This window comes from Hemibagrus wyckioides, linkage group LG05 (assembly GCF_019097595.1).
Source record: "Hemibagrus wyckioides isolate EC202008001 linkage group LG05, SWU_Hwy_1.0, whole genome shotgun sequence".
Classification (NCBI taxonomy): domain Eukaryota; kingdom Metazoa; phylum Chordata; class Actinopteri; order Siluriformes; family Bagridae; genus Hemibagrus; species Hemibagrus wyckioides.
Genome location: NC_080714.1, coordinates 19,529,976 through 19,551,275, shown reverse-complemented (window position 1 = coordinate 19,551,275; position 21,300 = coordinate 19,529,976).

Genomic DNA, 21,300 nt, shown 5'->3' with positions numbered 1-21,300 from the left:
GTCTAACCTGTCTTTAAACAGGGAAGCCCCATTATGGTGTGTCCCAAAGCACACAATCAGCTCCCAGTAAGCCATCAGCTGGCACTTACTTCCACATAGCTCTTGAGAGGCTTTATTGGATATAAGGCTGGGTTGGGCATGTTCTCATCTGCAAGGCCAGATAGGATGATAGGTTTATTGACATACTGAGGTGTCAGTCTGATCCCCAATGAAAACACAATGTGCTGACTGATAATGCATGCAATTTGGCTACTGCTCTGGCTCTAGTGATGGCCAGTAAAAATCTACCCTTAGAAAAAGCAGCTTCTAGCTGTTCATATGACAAGTTGCACAAACTGCAGTAACTGAGGAAGGTGATGAATAGCCTGCAGCATATTAACAGGCTGCAAGGTGCACTTCATGGCTATTAGAATTGTGCTGCAGGGCTCTGTAAATATCTGTTGAAAATGTTCAGGTTCAGATATTTTGCTTCAAGATCATGCACTGTTCAAATCCATTTGGGCTTGACAGAGCAAACAGTTTCATCTTCTTCTTCTTCTTCTTCATTCTGCTCTTACATACACAAAAAGTTTTGAACGTTGACCAGCTTTCAGCAATTCTTGGTATTTATGTTGAGTCGATTTAATGTGTTGATTCAATTAATTATAGCACAGAAATCTTTGTCTAAATGTCATTTATATACCGAATGATTGAGTAGGCTATACTTTGCTAATAACGGAAATTCTCATAACAATTTTGGTGTGCTGTTGATGTTGACAGGTTTAAAAGTGGGAGTAATATTTAAATATTGGAGTCTCTAACCAATTCTATTCCAAGATGCTTTCAAGTAACCCGGAGAAAAAAAAAACTTTCCTGGATTAAATAGATAAATCTGACCATTGTCCAGTGCAACTCTACCAACTCTACTCGACAGTTCTGCTCCTCTCTTAATCACTGTCCTTTGGCTCAAAGTGCTTATACTAAGTACATTTAAGAGCAAAAAACTGTTTGTTACTGACAATTCTTGGCTTGTACCGGAATTTAATAATAATTTCACCACTCAAGTTCAGAATTATGAGGTAATTGCTGTCTGATTGGCATTACACATGTTCGCCATCAATCACCAACCACAGATGGTGAGCCCACAAGATGGCTCTATGTCAGGGGTGGGTCTCTGTAACCTTAATCTGGGCAGCATGAATCTATTCATACTTTCATTAAGGTCTTTATGATTTAACTTTGTCTGACCCCTCCCCTCAGACATGTTCACCAGAGGTAGCCCTGCTGGGAGTATTCACTGAGGTTCACAGTACATAAGCCCTTTCTCTCTCTAAAATAGCAATCCTGCATTCTACAAAAGAAAGAGAATTTAAAGAGAAATGACACCATTTTAAGACTCTTGACGTAGATAGATAGATAGATAGATAGATAGATAGATAGATAGATAGATAGATAGATAGATAGACAGATAGACAGACAGATAGATAGATAGATAGATAGATAGATAGATAGATAGATAGACAGACAGACAGACAGACAGACAGACAGACAGACAGATAGATAGATAGATAGATAGATAGATAGATAGATAGATAGATAGATAGATAGATAGATACTTTATTCATCCCAATGGGAAATTTATGCTCCTTGTATAGATGCTTATTGAAATTTTGAAAAAATATGTTACTTTTTTGCCAAAAAAATGTGCTGAAATTACTTTTAAGATTTTGAGAACATTTCTCATTAGTCTATGAACAGTACGGACTGAATGTATTGTTCTTGTTTGGTTTGTTTTGGAAATTTTTTGGACTATGCCTGAAACCATACATACACTCATTAACTAAAAGCATTCACTGTCTGCAAACCTCAGCACTACCCAAAAAATCTTTAAACAGTCAATGCTTTGGGCAGACAAATTTAATCACTGGCTCTCCCTAATGTGAGGTGCTATGGACAGTTGTGTAATTACCATGCTTGTGTACAATTTTGCAGGTTAATTAGTGAAGGAGGAGAGCAGTATTCCACATTAAAAATTATTTGACAATTGGCTAGAGAGACTACTATAATGTGGCTTCCATTATGGAATAACCTTCATCTCTCTTTCTCTCACTCTCTCTCTCTCTCTCTCTCTCTCTCTTTTTCTTTCTCTCTCTCTATACACACACACACAGACACAGACACACAATGCTATAGTCACTTGATTTCCATTTAATAGTGACTCCCTTCCCTTTTCCCCCATGTTCAGGGGAAAGGGAAGTCTCTGTAATTGAGGTTTACACGCTTGTCTTGCTGAAAAACTGCAGCTCAAGTCTGGTAGAGGCTGCACAGTCATGCATGAAATTACAAACGGAATTTTATTTCCCTACGTCCACTGCATCGTCTAAACAGGAATCATGGTCAGGCTATGAGCATCTTAGTTTTATAACATCACCGAGCTCACATGCTGGCCAACTCATTTTCAGTGGTCTACAGTATGTGCAATATTCCTTCATATAGAAATTACATGATCTTGACATAAAACCCCTGAAGTAAATGTATATATTTTATTTCTATTTTTACAGGTCGCACAATTTCTTTCTCCGTGTTACTGGGTCTTGTAGTTGACAAGTGGTTATGTATTGTGATTTTTAGCCATAAATTCCAGAGCAACTGAAACCACCTGCTTCATCCCGGCTACAAAGCTATGATATGATTTCACGTTTGGAAAAACAACATTATAGCAAAATGTTATATGTGGTAAAATGGTATATGTTATACAGTATACTTTAAAAGGCCACAATGAAATTGTGCATTCACAAATGTGTGATAATTAGTTTGTGGATACGATTCAGGTTAAGAACTTAATTTGTACATATGGGGTTATTAACAAGAACGAGCATGTGTTTTTAACAAGACTGTAATGTAACATGGCATCACATCAGTTCCAATAATTGGCACTTAATAGATCATTATGCAGCTAAATGCAAAAGTTCACACACCCTTACTGTAATAAGCATGAAAAAACATTTTGTGCAAGATATTTCTTTACAAAGATCATGAATGGTCAAAAATGTGCTGTAATTATATTGACATTGCCAAACATATTACTGATATTTCTGAATGTGACATGAACTTTTCTTCTAGGGACTACTGTTATTTGTTTTGGATTTTTTTCCTCACCTTTTTGTTATATCTTTCCCAGGTTCTCCCACATCACCACACTGTCATGCTAACTCCATTAGCTCCCACAGTAGATATAAAACATTGATGCTGGCCTACACAAGCAATAACAGACCAGCCCCACCTACCTGAATGCACTTATCAAATCCCACTCTGCACTGTGCTCCTTTAGAACCACAAGAATTGTTCAATTTTACTCACCATCACTCAAGGAACAAGGAAGACCTGCATCAAGCCTTTTCTGTCTCACCACTGAGGTGCCTTTTTATCTGTAAATGTTTATTTTAAATAATAATTCACATTTCTGCAAGCCCATGTAAGTTGAATTTACATTTAAAAAAAATAATTTAAGATTAAGGAATGATTAATGAAAACCAGTTCAATACACTACATGGCAAGTTAATTTATTATTTAACTTTAAATCTTTAGTAATAGCAGTTGCTTTGCCCAATTATTCCACTTAGTAATGCTCTTTTTGATAAATTATGCTCCAGGTACATTTACATTTGAGGCATTTGGTAGAAACTCACATTTTCTCATTTATACAAGTAAGCAGTTAAGTGTTAAGGGCCTTGCTCAAGGGCCCAGCAGTGACAGCTTGGTGATGCTGGGAGATGAACTCATAACCTTCAAGTCAGTAGTGCTCAACATCTTGGGCACAGATCTACCACTGCCATGGTAGGTAGTAGTAACTATATTGACACGTTTACAGTATGATGTTGGAATGCTACGATCTAGCAATCTTGAACCATTAGCTTCAAACTGTGGCGCTATAATTATTGACATCCATGCCCACAGTTAACTTTATAGCAAACAGAGTTATCTGATGTTCAGTAAAAACGTTCATTTAATTGGTTAGCAAAAATGAAAATTAAATTTTAAAATTAAAAAAATTAAACAGCTGCTGGAGTATAAAAAGTAAGAGGTGAAGATCGACCATCAAATTGTTTAAAACAAATTTTAACACTTTTAAACAACAGCAAAAGAAAATTGGCACTTCCTACCTCAGCAGCTAACCAATGGCAGGCCTTAATGAAATAACATGAATAAAATTTCCCTTTTGCATTTTTTTTTCACTTAAATTAGTTATTTTTCTTTTTATGTATGTATATATATATATATATATTTTTTTTTTTAATTGAAACTATTATAATTATTTTTCATTCAATCACAAATTAATTCAAATGAAACTCGTTCATACAATCAAACCAAAATCATTAAATCTATTTTATACTGTACATTGTACCTAAATCATTTAATTGGATATGAAACCCAGGCTTACAGATTCTAAAACTTTCTCGCTATTCTGCAACTTTTATATTAGCATTGAGAACAATAAAAAAAAGAAAAAAGTAAGGAGGCTTTATCTGCAATGTTCATTTGTAAAAGAGCTAGTTCGTTTAAGAAAAAAGTAAACAAGTTGGAGTTTTTGGAAACTTAAAAACTAAAACTTTTGCTGTGCTCAACTATATTTAGAATACAACGAACACTAATAAATTAACTAAAAAGTGACTAGACTACAAACATATGAACATTACCAGGTGGTGGAATAAATTTCCCCTAGCTATCCAAACTGAACCACTAGATGTCTTTAAGCAGCAAGCACCCGCATCTTTATTAAGCAATTAACTGAGCATTAAATCCCGGAAAAAGAAAAAAAAATCTAACTAACTCATCCTTCACAGGGTTTTATCTTAATGGCATTCTTAGACCTTGACCTCTGTTAAAAGCATATCTTTTAGATCTTTAAAGCACTTTAGTAATTCTGTGAATAAGGATGTCTGCTCAATGCTAAATGAGTTTTTTTTCCCATCAAATTGTGATTTTTACTTAAAATAGTCTTTCCCAACATGTTCATATCAATTTAATCCCTTCTCCAGTTCAATGCAAGTGCATTCAAATGTAGGTTTCATTTCTTCTTGAAAGCAGATTTTACTACAATGTAAAAAAAAAAAAAACACTATCCTGGAAAAATAGCAGTAACACCTTATACAGTAGGCTTAGACATCTGTATGCTTCGTAAATCCCACCTACCAAAAAAGATAGTAGTATCCAGACCAATGAACCATGCTGTAGCGTGTAATTAAGGAACACCTTCACACAAACACACTTATATCACACTCATCTGCCAATGGTCTTCTCCTCTAGCAAGCAACTCTTCAGACTGCTAATGAATTCATTAAGTTGTCAGCCGTCAGAGTGGCTCTCCCACTTTTCGAAGTACACTTAACGAGGATGTGATGGACTAGGGGAATTCTGAGCAAACAGTCTGAGATTGTAATCCGCCAATATTACTCCTGCCAGAGTCAATCAGCCCATCTGTTCAGAGGCGGAAAAAAAAATGACTATAAGAATCAGAAAATAAATCTGAATCCGGAAATTCAATTCACAATTGAAATATTGGAGTTGTTAAAGCAGGAGGTCAGAAAACAAATGATCAGAGTTCAAAGGGTAATCCACAGCACAAATGTGAGAGATGTAACATGGGTCAATTCAGAGCCTAGACAATACACAATGATTAGAAAGGTTTCACAACAAAATGATTTGACCCATGTGAAAATTTCAGGATGTGACCCGGTGTGGGTAATGTCAGAGGTCAGGCTAGAATGTAGGTGAGCGTGACCTCTGCTGACCGCCTTGTAACAATGTGAATGACATTTTGTAGTTTTCCGCGGATGGTAGCGGTGATATTTTAGCCCTTGTGGACTGCAGCTTACTTAAGTATTATGTTCATTTTTTATCTATCTCACCACTCCAAAGTTAAAGAAATTTTATTAAATGTGAACATGATGGGATTTATATTAGATCATTTTTTCACTTAGGCCATTAAGGCCATTCCTGGGTTATTAAAGCTGGTCCAGGGCTAGGCCTGGTGCAGCTCACTTGTCATTATGTCTGTGTGTGTGCCTGTGTGAGAAATGCACTGCAAGACAGAGTAGAGAGCATGGAAGACACTGATTAATGTGAAATGAAATAAAGACAAAGAAGAAAAAATGTCTTTGCTGATAGGATCTGAGGGAGTGCTCTGTCTTAAGCCTGCTGTCTTCTGAATGCAATTTGCATGAAAATGTGTTACTAATGTTCCTGGCCCACTGTGGGACTAGGATTGGCAAACAGAGCAGGAATATTGGGATGAAAGTCTAGGGAATTATGGGCAATGTTTTCTGAGAATAAGGCTCTGAGGTGATGTTGGAGATGGATTGCTGTAGCCAAACAACACGTTTTCATTGCTACCGCCATTCAACAATGAAATTCAGAAGAACCACTGCCACTAATCTTCACTGGATTGAACATCAGAGCAGGAATCTCCTGAAAGACCAATACCACCTCAGGTATTAAGACAGGTTCTTCAGACCAGAACTGTTTCTGAAATAAAAATGTCCTGTCCTGACCTCAAGGGTATAATTTAATATCATAAAAAAAAGGTCTTTGAAACAAAGTGTTCGGTGTTTGAGACATAGTGGTAAAGTGCTTTTATTTATGAGGGCAGCAATGAATGATTTGACCGTGGTTCTACATGTCCATATGCCTTAAATTCATTTTACATTTTTTTCTCATTTGGCTGATGCTTTTATCCAAAGCAAATTTTAAAACAATTAAGACAGCATACAACCGAGCAGTTTAGGAATTAAGGGCTTGCTCAGGGACCCACCGGTGGCAGCTTGGAGATGATGGGGTTTGAACCACTAAGCGTGGTTCTGCATATGGTGACAGCAGGGAGGTAACTGTTTCCCAGTCAGTGTTTGGAAAGTGCTGCGAGGTATTTTTGCATTTTGATCCATAAACCAGGAGTCATAGAATCAGCATTTATCCTCATTTGAACTGCTTTTATTAAAGCATAGCTCTACCCAATTGTGTGTTGAGGCAAGCTGCAATTTCCATAATAATATCCATTATTATTTTTACAATAATAATAATAATAATAATAATAATAATAATAATAATATTTTAATAGCAATATTTTTGTTGTTTCTTGTTCTTTTTATTGCATTGATCCTTCCAATCCAGTGAAGCAAATTATTATTATTATTATTATTTTTTTTTAATCTTATTTTTAATCAGGTCACTGTCTGCTGAAGCTCTTACCAGGTGCTGATTGCATTCCTCTCTCGCTATCTTTCTAGTGTGTTCGTTCTCTTTCTCTTTAAACAGAGTAATCACTTCGATTAACTGTCGAATAACAGACAACAGCCAAGCAGATCTCAGGCTGCCGTGTGACAGCACGGGCTGCCAATCACCGAGCTAATGAAGCTGCCACTGATCACACAACCAGTAAGATAGATAAAGAAATAAAGAAAAGGAATGTGTCTGGCATTGGACTCTTCCAAGATATTTACAGCTTCTCAGTGCTGTTATTTAAGGCTATTGTAGATCGACATTGTCTAGCCAAACTAATACATGGCCACTTGGTTTATTGATTTGTGTTGGATTGTTGTTCTCGCTCTTTCAAACTAAATTTCCAGTATAAAACTGATGCAGACCAAAAGCGCTTATTGGCACACTGACGAGAAATAGCTGAGTGCACAAATGCTTAATTAATACTGTCATGGATTCCTAGTTGAGCATGTGACATTATTCATCTAATTATCCGAATCTATTTCAGGCTAAATTTTTTGGCATGTAAATGTAGCTGCACCCAACTCCTGCGTAACAATGGTGCAAAGTAGTTCAGTCATTTATCTGCTGGATTCTCAGTGTTGTCACATTTGGGGCTGTGCAGATGCGTCTTACAGATATAATTGTTTTTCTTTGTCTCAAAGCATTACTGTCCTAGAAAGAGAAAAGTCTGAATGTGAAAGCATTGACTCATCCCATTAGCTGCCACATTTAGCAGTTTAATAGCTGCTTAATTCATATCATCCATGACAACTGCTGTGTGTGTGTGTGTGTGTGTGTGTGAGCAAGTGTCTGTGTACAATAGCTCTAAAAGTAGGGGAAGCCCTAAATTATTTGACAGGGACACTGGAATGTCTCTTAAAACTTTAAGCATGTGGCATGAACTTAGTACAGTATAAGCTTTCCTCAAGTGACTTAATATTTTAGGGCCTATATTTTCAGTTTTATTTCTTTGTATGTTATTATTCTTTCCAGCACCTGAATCTTCTATTATATCTATTATTATAACAGATAATATCATAATTCTTCTATCATGTCAATTATTACTATTACTCACCTAATACGACTACTGAAACATGATTCCTTAGCACATGACACACTTTAGCTAAATATTTTTAAATATTCTTTGTTGATATATCAATTTTATTATTACATATGAAAGTGAGGGGCGTAAATCACAAGCTTATACATGAAACAATATGATTTATTCAGAAACAAAGCTTCAGTATTTGATAATACAGATAAATCTACAATAAGATTCTGTACACTTTTGATTTAATTTCATAGGCTGTGATCAAGTGGGTAGTATCGCTGCCTCACAACTCAAAGAGTCCTGGATTTAATCTTGACATTGTGATCGTTTGTGTCCATGTTAATTTGAATTGAATTGAAATTGAATGTTAATTTGAATTGATTAAATAAACTGCCCCTGCTATGAATAAGTCTGTGAATGTGTGTGCATAGTGCCCTGTAATTGACGAGCTTCCCATCCAAGATGTGTTCCACCTCACACCCAGTGTAGACTCCAGAGAGTGATTAGTATATGACCAGCTTTGTTCAGAAACTCAGGATTATCATTAATTCACAAATTTGTTGATGTAGAGTGCTTAAAAGTATGACTATTTTACGTGTCAGAGTTGCAGGATTGACCAGTTTGTGAGAAAAATCTATACACACTAGTTTTTGATTTATAATCAGTTACAACTGATTTATGATTGTTACCTCAACTCATTTCAAATCAGTGCTGCCCAAACATTACATGTTCAATAAAAATAAATAATATTTATGTCCTAAAAATAGTCAAAGTCAAAGTCAAAGAAGCTTTATTGTCACTGCAACCAGCAGATGCAGTACACAGTGAAGTGAAACAACATTCCTCCTAGACCAGAGGTGCTACACATAACACAAACGTAGAACTAAACATAGAGATAAAAAATTTAACTATAATTTAATAATTAAAATTAGACTAAAAAAATTAAACTATACTTAAGGTGCAATTTTTAAGACATACAACAGAAGTGCACAGGAAGACAAGACAAACAACATATAGGCCGACTTTGTGCAAAGACCAAGACAATGTTAGACAATGAAAGAACAGTGTATACAGTGATTGCAGTTATTAAAGTGACACATGTAACAAGACTAATATAAATATAAATGTAAAGTGAAATGCAAAGTGGCATGTGCGTGCAAACAGGACATTTAGTGTGTGTGTGTGTGTGTCTGACTATGTCCAGCACAGTCCAGTTCTTTTTTGATATCAGATCATGGTTGTACGTGTGTGTGTGTGTGATCAGTTCAGCTCAGTTCTCTGTTGAGATACCTGATTGCCTGAGGGAAGAAGCTGTTGAACAGTCTAGTTGTGCGGGTCCGAATGCTTCGGTACCTCTTTCCGGATGGCAGAAGGCTGAAGAGTGTGTGTGAGGGGTGTGTGGGATCATCCACAATGCTGTTAGCTTTGCGGATGCAGCGTGAATGTATGTGATAGAGGGAAGAGAGACTCCGATGATCTTCTCAGCTGTCCTCACTATACGCTGAAGGGTCTTGCAGCCAGAGATGGTGCAATTCCCAAACCAGGCAGTGATGCAGCTGCTCAGGATGCTCTCGATGGTCCCTCTGTAGAAGGTGGTCAGAATGGGAGGTGGAAGATGAGCCTTATAGTATTATAGAAAGTATAAACTACCAATTAAAATTTTTGTAGCCATATCTAATTAGTGGCTGCATCTCAAATGCTATTTTATTAGGCTTATACTGCACTAAATTATTCCTATTACCAGGGTCCTGGCATCAGCTACAGCAGCAGACACCTAAAAAAACAAAAGCAGTACTTGTGATTTTTCTTTTTGAAGTGAATGTAGATAAAGTTAGCTAACTACATTTTTAAATCTGAGTTGTTTTATTATTAGTAGTAGTAATAGTACTAGTTCTTTAGATTGTGCCACAAGCAACATTTAAAAAAAACTGTCATTGAATATGTTTAGCAGTTTCTCTATTTTTACAGAGGAAATTACAGATGAGATTTTAAAGATGTTTTATTCACTCCAAGGTTGGCAAATTGGCAGGTTAAATGTAAGCTTTAGAAACAAAACGGATACTTTGTGCCCAAGGTTTTGACATATTAAGTTACAAAAAAGGTGTGTACTCACTTCGTGTTATAATGGTAAAATGTTATTCAGATTTAGTCTGAACACTGCTTAAGGTGTTCAAAGACACTTGAAGATTGAATGCAAAAAAATATATAAAAATTGCCCATTTCACCACTGACATGGCATGGTGGTAATATGCAACACACACACACACACATTCATGTCATTAATGTGAACCCAGCCTAGTCTCATACAAATACAGCCTGTAAGATCTAAAAGGTCTGTGTTCATTACATTTTCATTTTTCAACTTGAAACGAAAAGAAAATGGAAAAACGTGGCAATAGCTTTTAATATTATATTCCTTTTTCTTGGCACATTATTAAAACAGGACTTTTTTTTTTTTAATAGTTTGCAAAAAAATAAAATATCGACTTGTTTTACCACACAAAGGCTAGAAATCAAATATTCATTAGTACTAATGTGGGGAAAAAAATGGCCACTGTGGTACATTTCATTGTGAACAAATGTGACCTGACAGATTTTGACTGGAGACCTGCAGAAAATTAATATAGCTAATTAGCTCACCTTACCGACCCAGACAACCACCCACAACAATAACTGAAATGCTAGTTCAAACGTTCCTAAATTACATTTGCAGTGTCATTCTCCTTTCCCCTTACCTTATTTTTTTAAAAAGCAATGCACACAGACCCCGAAGTTTTATTTATTTATTTTTTATTTTTTGTTAAAAGCCTGTCTGCCTAATGCTAGTCACTGTGTCATTGGCTCATGTTGATGGATGACATTTTTAGCATAAAGGTCTCCTATACTTATCCATGCTTCGACTAGTTTTCTCTTCCTCTGTGGCCCAAATACTGCTCAGTGTTGCTACCAGTCATTTCAGCCTGAAGCACTAAATACAGGTAGTATTTTCTTTATTTCTTTTTTACTTTTTAACCACATTCCTGTGCTGTGAATCAAGTTAAGAACATCTGCTGTATCCCCTTCACTGTTCACAGAATTCACCTGCATTGTTTCCGTGCATCTGGATGATTAAAAGCAAGATTCATCAGATGGCACATCATAGCCAAAAAACTTTGATTCATCTGGTTTTCCGAATCGAACTGAAAGTTTAGTGATTTCTTAATCAGTGACATTATAGGTTATATGTCAACAAGTGTTTCATAATCTGTAAGATCCAGAATACTGGTACACAAGCTGTAACAGGAAAACCGATTAGTGTTAGCATTCAAAAATGGCCTTGAATGATGAATAAGTTGTGATGCAATTTTAGACACAACACTAGCTTATTTATAGACACAGTATTGCAACATGAGGACATGTAGGGTTCATTTCTGAGGAACTTTATTAGCGATGCTCCAAGCAAGCACAGGATACATACGGCAGCCATCTTGTGTACAAGTGTATACAACTATAATTCAGCCTTAACCCTCCACCCTCACTTTTTCCTCTTTGTGCCTTTCAGTGCAAAATTCTGCAGCCGTTTAGATCGGAAACAGGGGTGGAATCTGTAGTGTGTAGTAATTACTACATATTGTCTTATGGCCTTCTGGCCCTGGTGAAATCAATTTGTCAGATAAAATCAAAGAGATAGCAAGACGAATGCTAAAGGAAAGGACATCTCTGCGGAATTGATCTAACAATCTTCCTTCAACCTCTGCAAAATACATTTTTATCCCTTCCATGTATCTTTAACAATCAGTTCTTCCTCCTTCACCTCTACATTCTATCTCACCTTGTCTCTCACTCGCCAGGGATTCTTTCTCTGTCTCATCCAGATTTCATATGGCTCTGTTTTTGATGCCAAGCTTTTGAAAACTGCAGTGAAGCCCTAAATTATTGACCGGGGAGCGTGTCTTGTTTAGGATTTCAGTTTTGGTTTTTTTGGGGTTTTTTTTGTTTTTTTAGCCAAATGAGAATTTAGATCGAGTAATCGTAGTACTGAAAAGTATATTCCATAAAATGACTGCTGAATGTAGAAGGTTAAGTATACCGTGTCAAGCTGGCTTTAAGTCTGTTGAAATTTACAGTTGTGTGTTTGATTTTCCGCAGCATTTGTTCAGGTTTGCATCCTTATACGTCTAAATAGAAACAGAGGGTATAGGCTAGAGTAGAAGGAAAATTTGAAAAAGGCATCTCCTCTGCCTGTTATTCAGTATGTGTGTGTGTGTGTGTGTGTGTGTGTGTGTGTGTGCATGTCTATGATAAGCTGAATTAATGTTCTGCTAGGTGCACAAGCCAATAGCAGAAAATTGACATAGTAGTTAATCTTAAGAAGCAGAAGCGTGTGACGCCTGTGTGCCACGTGCAATATCTCATTATTAATTCAAATAAAGGCAGCTAGTCCTGCCGATGGACCGCTTTTCTGCAGACTGACAGACATACGTAGACAAGAGGGATCTGATGCAGGCCATGAGCATCAGGTTTCCTTTTTCTTGAAGCTGACAGCAAACCATAATTCAATTAAATCCTTATCAAACTCTTTTCTCTTTACCCTATTTTTAAAACTAGCGTCTAGACATTATTTTACACTGAAGGACACAGAAACTTTTTTAATTAAAACAGAATATGTCACTCAGGCTCCTTCAGGCCACTGTTCTCTTTTCTCTTATTCAGTTCATGTTTGTGATGGAAAAAAATAAAATCTTTCTATATGTTGTGTCATATTTGCCTTGTAAGTGCTTTTCCATTGTGTTGTATACTGTAAGGGGTGTTGCATGATTTTCCTGTGATTTTCACATTGAGTTACAACCATGCAGGTAGGTGGAATGTTTGCAGAATTAACAATAGGTGTGAATATGTGTGCATGTTGCCCTGGCATCTTATACAGCGTGTATTCTCACCTCATGTATAATGTTCCAGGATGAAGCTCTTGCTGAAGATGAATGAATGAATGAATGCCACAGAGAATTTTCAAATACTATAGGAACACAAGACACACACATACAGACTTAATCATCTCCATTCTTTATCCTTAATCCTTTCTCCACACCAGTTCACAGTGCTGGTAGGTGTAATATACTAAAGGCAGGCAATAATGAGGTTTGATTTTCTCTGAGCTCAGTGGCTCCGCAAAGGTCAACAGGACTCGAGAGAATCTGACTATTAGGCTTGTTTTCGATAGCTCCACCAGCATGTCATTTACAGGTTGTTTTAATACAACACTCAAAGTGCAGGTTACTTATTAGTAATGATCCAGGACCACCTGCGTTAAAAAAAGGAAGTAATCGATCTCAGATCAGTAATTGGAAGTATACCAAAGACTAAAACAAGAGGTTTGTCTTAGCAGGGCCTGGGTATGGTGTCAAACATCAGGAAGCGATTTCAGTTTGGTGTTGGTTTCAAGTGTTTCAACTGGTCTGTTATACTGAATTGAACATGCAAACAGAGCTACAACAAATTTACTCTGTCAGAAAGAGAGCTGGTAAATATTTAACCACTTTCCCCATGAGCTGTTATTGATATTGTTTGGCACCGTTGTATGTATAAGTGTATTTGTGTCTAAGCACATCACTCTCTGTCTGTCAGGTAGAACAAACACTCTTCTCCTTGTAGTTGCCTGTGAATAAAAAAAGAGACATGGTGTAGCATAAAGTACAGGAAAGAGAAACTGATTAAATCCATAGAGGTAGCAGACTATTAACTGAATGATTAACTGTGTTAGAGCAAGTGTACCTCTTTGAAGTAGTACAGTATTAATCCTTGTTTTCACACACACACACACACACACACACAAATCATTCAATCTGATTTACTGACAGGTTGACAAATTTACTGACAAATGACTGGGTGTCTATCTGATGTGATTATTTGATATGTTTGCTGTTTTATATAGATACATTTCTAACCAAGAATGCAGAATAGTAAGGTAAGGTAGAGGACCTGGTGTCATTTGATGGTTTTATTAACATAGGGTCTCAAGGAACCTGGAACCCATCCCAGGGAACAAACCGGATCGGGTGCCAACCCATCAGAGGATACAATCTTACTCACACTCAGACACACAATACAGACAATTTAGAGACGCCAATCAGCCTACAACACATGTCTTTGAAAAACCCTGAAGTACAGGGAGCATATGTAAAGTCTGTGGACACAGGGCAGAGATGGGAATCAAACCCCCAACCCTGCAGGTATGAGGCAAATGTAAGAATGGAACAGAATTCAACACATTACATAAAAGTATATTTCTGCCTTTATGCATTTTCTTTTGTGCGGCGACTTTATTTATAGATTCATTATTGTACAGGAACACAATTAAGGGGTCTTTATTTAATCAAGTTTGTTCATTTCCTGATTAACTTTGGCATTACTAACCAATTTAGCTGGTGAGAACAGCATTTCGGAGCATTTCAATAATCCTTTTTCTCTTGGTTCTCTTTTTCTTTAGGATTTTTTAACTCGGTGTAACTCACAATATGACAGTGATATGTGGCACAATATGACAGTGATGACAATATGACAAAACATAACAATAATATCACCATACAAAAGACCCAACCGTTTGTGACCTGTTATGTCTATCAGTACGACAACTGCATTAAAATTGCTGAGCTCCTGCACAACACAGTACTTTCACTTCACTGTAGTCAAAATCCCCCTAATTTGAGTTGTATACGCTGGATGACAGGAAATACAAGAATCCCGAGAGTGTGCTCCTCTTTCCCCACTTCTCGCTGAGCCTTGAGTGGACAGTGAGAGAGAGAGAGAGAGAGAGAGAGAGAGAGAGAGAGAGAGAGAGAGAGAGAGTATGTGGATAATCTCTTCACTTTAACCTCAGTTCACTCCAGGATAATTTCAGCAATAACAGTTTCTCTTGACCTTACACTTTACATGTATATACAGGGCTATTTACCATACAATTACACAGATGAGTGTCAGTGCACTTGTTTGGTCATGATTTACGTTCATGGCATTTTGACAGACTCGCTTATCCAGAAGAACTTACATTTATCTCCTTCATGCAACTAAGCATGTGAGGGTTAAGAGCCCATCAGTGGCAGCTTGGTGGTAGCATTCAAACTCACAACCTTCTGATAAGTAGTCCAACCCCTTAACCACTGACCACTGCCTCTACCATTTCCGACATAGTTATATGAACGGTTTATGAATATTTTTTGTGTGTGTATAATAAAAAGCAGAAAATTTGACTGCCTCTTACAAAGGTTAAACAGCAGAGTATGTGGAGGATTAATAAATAAAATCAAATTCCATAACTGCAAACTACTAAGCCTACTACTTTTGGCAAGTAGCATTTGTAAATAATATAAAAGCAGCTTCCACGCTTACAGTCTCTGCAGTGAAGATTGAAGGAAGGAAATCAGACACTCCTCAGATACGCCATGTGCTCACAAATGTAACTGGCATCTCAGTTTTTGATCTAGCAATTAACAGTTTGGCTTTAGGTCTGTTTGATGCCTGTTTGTCTTTTCAGGAAAATCTTTATTTTCATATTAAGTTTGCTATTGCCGGATGATGAACCAATGTTTGCGCAGCACCTCAGATGGCCTGAGCTTTGACCTTTCAGGCTGCTCTCCCACAGATGAGCCCTGGGGTAGTTGTTAGTTCTGCCTCCTCTTTCTAGCTCACCGGCAAATATACAGCCACCATGTTGGAATGACAAACTGAAAGTGACGCTAAGAGACAGGTGAGGTTCTGTTATAAGTGCTGACTGTGGATGGTAAGGCAATGCTTTTGTTGTAGGTTTATTCAAACCTCATTTTTTCTGTATTCCCTCTTTCCGAGCTGGCAGTGTAAGCTCAGCATGACTTTAATGGAAAATTCATTCTGCCTCTGACACACTGCTGGGCATGTGTGTGTGTGTGTGTGTTTGAGTGATAGAGAGGGAGAGACAGAGAAAATAGAGAAGAGGGATGATTTGTCTTGATTCTTTGCCTGCTGAAGGAGAGACGCTGATGTCTGATGTTGACATGTCACAGTGTCTGATCTCGTCTGCGCATCTACAGAGCATATTCATCTTCTCTGTCTGCAATAGTCTGTTTCCCTTTCTCGCCTTCCCTTCCCTTTATTTTTGCCCCAGTTGTGTAGCTGTGTAGTGACTAGGTAGCAGGTTGGGGCAGTAAAACTATAGTCACATCACTGTTCTGTCACACTGTACACTGAGAGGATGAAGAAGAAACATAACTATTTTCTGTTTTTTTTTTTCTCTTGTGTTATCTGGAGTGAGTTGCTACAGTGAAGTACAAGATAAGCAATGACTGCATTAAAAATGTAACATATACATCTGTAACACGTATACAAAATACACAACAGACTTACTTTCATGTCAGGCATTCAAAAAACATGTGCTGTATTTGGACCAATGAAAGAGCACTAACAGGGAATTGTACCAATTTACTAAATTATGTGTCAGCAAAGTGTAGAGAACAAGCATTTTCACGCCTTGACTCAAATTTATTACCAGGTTAATTTACATTACGAGATGTAAAATTGTAATTATGTGTATTTGGCACAGACCCAGTCTTGCTGTACATGCGTGACTTGAAGATGCTGCAATAAAAGGCAGGTATTGAGATGGCAGTGTGTAGGCAGTAGGACAGGAACAGCACAAACATTGACAGAGACATGGAGGAGGCCTCAAAAAGCTAAAGCGTGTTTGCACTCCAAAAGATCATTTAAATATTCAGCATATTACAAAAAAAAAGACAGAAAAGTCTGTAGTCATTTTACAGTGATGGTGTAACACATGGCATTTTGTTTTTTATTTTACTTTTCTTTCTTTCTTTTTTTTTTTTTTGCCTAATCTGAATGCTGAATCTTTTTTCCACTTTATTTATTGCTTATTTTGCTAGTAGTCATGTGTGCATAAAATCATGATCAAAGTCATAGTGGGCAGGAAATACGATCTCAGAGATTTTGACAGGATGTTGGTGCTATAGACAGGCTGGTTGGAGTATTTCAGAAACTGCTGAATGTTCTAAAATCTTCACCCACAGCAGTCTCAAGAATTTCCAGAGTAACCAAAAAAAAACATCCAGTAAGCATTGATTCTGTGGGTGCAAATGCCCTGTTGAAGAAAGAGCTCAGAGGAGAATAAGGGCAGAGTGATTGAGACTGGTTTGTGCTCACAGTAAGATTACAATAACTGAAACAAGCACTCTTTACAATCATGGTGAGCAGAAATGCATCTCAGAATGCTTGGCATGTAAAATCCTGAGGTGGATGAGCTACAACGGCAGAAAACCAGCCACAAACAGGAATCTGAGGCTAAAGTGGGCATATACTCTCCCCCTCACCTGACAGACAAGTCAGGTCATGAATCTGATATACAGAAGAATTATAGCACAAGCAATTTGAAGCTGAGGTTGGACTGCCAACAGTGTAGGCAGTGTCCTAAACTACATGTCCAAAAGTTTGTGGACAACACACCATCATAGACATATGTGCTTTTTGAAGATCCCAATCCAGATTTCTTCCCCCTTTACTGTTATAATCTGTTATAATAAGCTCTACTCTTCAAGGAAGGCTTTCTACTAGATTTCAGAGTGTGGCTATGAGAATGTGTGCTCATTTAACTGCCAGAGCATTAGTGAGGTCAGGCACCGATGTTGAGCGAGAAGGCCTGGGATCTAATCAGCATCCCAGTTTATCCCAATGTTGTTCAGTGGTGTTGAGGTCAGAGCTCTGTGCCGGCCACTCCAGTTCTTCCACTCCAAAAACCATGTCTTCATGGATCTCATTTTGTTCGCTCGAGTATCGTCTTGCTAGAACAGGTTCGGGCCTGTCAGTTCCAGGGAAGGGAAACTGTAAACCTAGAGCTTACAAAGACATCCTGTACAATTTTTGTGCTTCCAGCTTTGTGACAACTGTCTGGGGAAGAACTACAAAGGGACCTTTGACCACATAGTGTATTTAATTATAGCTAACATAACATTATGTTATATTACGCTGATATGATGGTGTTATGACAACCTAGGACAGCATTTGACATCAGGCAAGCCATGTGTGTGAGATGGTTGCTTCAGTGTCAGGTCAGGGTTCAAGTAAAGTGTAACCACAATGCATTACAGAGAATACTCGTACATGTAGAATATGTACATTCTGATAAAGTATGCCATAACATGAATATGAATTTGCTGCTTTCTATCTCGTTCATTTATTATACAATAGCTGCAACATGGCTACTGAGAAAAGAAATTAAAACTGGATTATTTGAAGTTTAATTCATTTTGTATATCTGGAGAAGATGTGCAGAAAATCAATAAATGTAACTTTGTAACATTTTCTGGAACTATTATGCAGCTATACCAATAAGTATTTGTAAATGAATTAGGTTACGTTTCCTTTGTGTGTGTTCCTTTATTCTAAACTCATGACTCGAAGTCTGTTCTGTCTCAAACAGAACTATGGATAGCGCACACAAAACAGATGACATTTCTTGCGTCCCATTTCCATCTAAGGTTTCGTGACTCTTAGACACAGACAGAGAAATGATTGACATGCAGCATATCAGACACAAATGGCTGGTGCAGTTTCATTGTTGGGCTGCAGGCTGTGAGGGGGCGAATATGAAGCGCAGAGTTCATTGCGCCGCTTTCCCCTGGCAGTCGTTACTGAGAGCCTCTTTGATTGCCCTCAAATCTCACTGACAACAAATCCATCCATCAGCCATCACGGGGCTGGCCGAGGTCCCATGCTGATAGCTCCACACGAGAGACGGAGACAGATGTTTTTGAAGGTTGATCAGATAAGAGAGAAAAGAAAGACGGTCATATAGATGCATTAACGGAGAAGATATTTAATCCAAGCACCCACTGAACATTCACTTACAGTGAGAGATTATACATAGAGATAGAACAGCTTGGCCTTAGTTTTGCTTGTGGGTTTGTTTTACATTCATGCCACAGCGTAAACGTCCTTGAGCTTTCGCACGCAATTTTTCCTTGTTGTAATTTAATCGACTGCATATATTAATTGATTAATTAAGCACGTGTTCATTAGTGGCGTGGCTGAGAACGAGACAGTCATTAAGGCTTGTAGCGGAGGGCAGAAACGCGGCGTTTCTGTGCAGCGACTGAATTCCACGTCGGGTTGTGAAGCCCCTAATTAGCACCGAGCTCATCTAAATGTGAGCCTGGGTGTCCACGTCGAGCCCTGGAAGCAGAGCTGCATATGCTCCCACATCTGTTGGTGTCATCCACCTGAGTGCTGATCTGTGTGCCCTTCAAATGATCTCTAGGCCAGCTCTAATTGTTCTGTGGTTCTGCGGCCAAACGCAGTCCGTGAAATTTATCTGCATTTTAATCTGCAATCTGTTTGCATTTATTCATGAAGTCATACAATCGTATTATCATATAAATGACGTTTCTGCTCATTCCAAACCAATTTTTTTTAGATTTGTACTAGGCAGTTTGGGCCTGCATATGCATCATCCTGAAGTTCGATTAAATAATGTTGCCATGCTACCATAAGGCACACACACACACACACAGACACAGTGTTGGAGTCACTCCCTCACACCTGCAAGGGAGTAATTGATTTCTGTCACATTGCACACACACACACACACACAGAGAGACACACACAGAGACACACACACTTTTGCGAGGGTATGTGGGAGAGAAAAAAGTTTTGCGTTTGTGTGACAGCTCATAGTTGGTTCCCCAGGTGACCTGCCTGCTGTCCCTCAAGTGTGTGTGTCTGCAGACTGTGGCAGAAATCAATTATTCTCCTGCAGGTGTGAGGGAGTGACTCCAGTTTCCCTCCACACACACACACACACATACACACACACACACACACACACACATACACAGACTGAGGGTGGGGTGGCCGTCTATGCCCTCATGCAGCTCAGATAGAGTGCCCATCTGCAGGAGAAACCACAGTGAATGGTTACACATTTATCGGCAGAATGTGGTACAAATCACACACACACCATTTAGGCGAACAAAATGCTTTTATTAGAAAGTCTGTAGATGAGACAATTAGATAAGCTAAAAGCCATTAGCAAAACACGTATGAAAAAGCATCTCTCAGAAACACAACAGTTAGCCCTCAGGCAGGTTTAAAGAGCACAAACATTGAAAGAGTGTGCCTTTTACACATGAATGAGTGCCAGTGTATGTGTGTGTGTGTATGTGTGTGTGGCGCAGTCTGCAGGAGACTAACAGCTCTAAACGAGCTCATCTATTCAAACACTTTGTCCGAACAGACAGGTGAGAAAGGAAGGTGAGTCATAATCAGACTAATGGCTGAGCTTATTAAATTACAGGCCTCTGGGACGAGCACACGCACACACACACACACACACACACACAAACAAGGATGTCTTGTCTGTTGGTCATTTCACGACAGTAATTTATCTGGAACACACCCACACCTGAGCCAGCTGACACGTCTTCACAGGTGGCTGCCACAACAACAGACTGTGTGCTCCAACTCTAATCCTCAGATGTGCAGGGAAAACTTTTCAAATTCCAAATATAGCAACGTTTTTCTCTGCAGAGGAAAAAAAAGAAAAACACGCCTCTGCTTTTCATCTTTTGCTTGTCTTCGAGAAGCAAGCCGTAACTCTCTTTTCGAGGAGACTGTTCTGTCACTCTGTTACTGCCAAGCAAGCAGAAATTTTATCTCCAGCACCAAGCTGAGAAAATCAGCCTAGCTTTAATACCTGAGATCCGAACTCTTCCTGTTCTCGTTCTCTTCTCCATTCTACTCCAATCCCCTCTCTGCTGTCTTCACTGTGCTCCATGCTAAAGGACACATGGCTCACAGAGAGAGATCAGGACGGAGAATGAAATGATTTCAATCACATGTACCCGGCACGGTTCAATGGAGCAAGGCTGTCGGCAGTGTTCGAATATCTTACACTGCTGAAATTTTTCTCACACTGTTAGCCTTTTTTTTCCCCCCATTTTCAAGGTTTTTTTCTGCTTATTTAGTTTTACATTTAAAATTTCTTTCACCTGGTAGTT